Source organism: Nicotiana tomentosiformis, chromosome 8 (assembly GCF_000390325.3).
Source record: "Nicotiana tomentosiformis chromosome 8, ASM39032v3, whole genome shotgun sequence".
Lineage (NCBI taxonomy): Eukaryota > Viridiplantae > Streptophyta > Magnoliopsida > Solanales > Solanaceae > Nicotiana > Nicotiana tomentosiformis.
In genome coordinates this window covers 110920877-110922659 of record NC_090819.1, presented here as the reverse complement: position 1 = coordinate 110922659, position 1783 = coordinate 110920877, and positions in this window count along the sequence as shown.

The window sequence follows — 1783 nt, the reverse complement described above, 5'->3', positions numbered from 1 at the left end:
GGCATCGGATGTGGCAGGACATGGCCATGGCACGACGCAGGACATGGCAGGGCATGGCCATGGCACGGCATCGGACATCGCAGGACATGGCCATGGCACAGCGCAGGACATGGCCATGGCACGACACAGGACATGGAATGGCATGGCCATGGCACGGCGTCGGACGTGGCAGGACATGGCCATGGCACGACGCAGGACATGGCAGGGCATGGCCATGGCACGGCATCGGACGTCGCAGGACATGGCCATCGCACGAGGCAGGACATGACGGGACATGGCCACGACAGGGCGCAGGACATGGCAGGACGCAGGACATGGCAGGGCGTGGCCATGGCACGGCGTCAGACGTGGCACGACGCAGGACATGGCTGGACGCAGCACATGGCAGGGCGTGGCCATGGCACAGCGTCGGACGTGGCAGGACATGGCCATCGCACGAGGTAGAACATGACGGGACATGGCAGGGCGTGGTCGTACGTGGCCATAGCCCGACGTCGGACGTGGCGGGATATGGCAGGAAGCAGGACATGGCAGGACATGGCAGGACATGGCAGGACGTGGTCATGGCCCGGCGTCGGACGTGGCAAGACATGACCGTGGCAGGAGAAGGACATGGCAGGACATGGTAGGGCGTGGTCGGACGTGGCCATTGCCCGACGTTGGACGTGACAGGACATGGCCATGGTACGACGTAGGACATGGCAGGACATGGAAGGGCGTGGCCATGGCATGACGTCGCACCATGTCGCACCATATCTAATGCTAGCCAATGTTTAACAAGATGTCAAGCGCAATGATGTTGGTGGTTGGTGGTCGTGGCTGGCGGTGGTGGAAAATTGCGGTGGTTCGAGCGGTAGTGACCGGCGACGGTTGGTGCGATGCTTGGTGGTTTGCAGTGGTGGTTTGATATCGGAATCACTTATGGTGGTTGTCACAATGGAGGTGCGTCATGGTTATTGGTGGTTGGTCATCTATATATTTTTATAATAATATTATGTATTTTACCTATTTTTTACATATTTTTTATTAAATTTTATGCATTTTTTGTATTTTTAAATATTTTTTATCGTACTTGTGTTATAAAATATTTATTATTTTATGTGTTATATTATTACTAGATGTATTGGAAATTTTCTCCATTGTTTTTTCTATATTTATAATAATTTTCTTATTTTTTTGTATTTTATTATGTATTTTTTCGTTTTATAATAAATATTTATTAAAAAAATATTATTTTTTGTAAAAAATATCATTTACAATGTTTAAAAGTCATTTGTGAATATATTAGCTAAGTTGTACTTTGGTTTGTGCATTTTGGTGTTGTACATGTCTATTATGATTCTCTGGCCAAAACATGTCTACTCCTGTCACTTGGGTTTTTTTTTTTTAAGACATATATAAGGGGGTAGAGGTGTTGAAAGGCACCTCAAGGTGCTTGCTGCCTGGCCGAGGCAGGCATGCAGCGTGGGCATTGGGGGCATGCACGGCTTGTCCGTGCTACGTCCCCGATGTTCGCAAAGCGTGTCGGCAAGTACTCGTGTGTGCTCGTAGTACGTCTGGTGGTGGGCATCGCTCGTGGAAGCCGATGGCTTTTGGCAACGGAACGGCGGAGCATCGTGCAAGTAGCGCCGCAAGGTGCCATGCGCATGGGGCTAAGCTTAATATGTTCCGAATGCCATCGGTTGTTGGGGGCAAAATCGGGACGCGACATCGCTCGTGGCAGCTGATGGCTTTTGGAAACGGAATGGCGAGGCCTCGTGCAAGTAGCGCCGCAAGGTGCCGT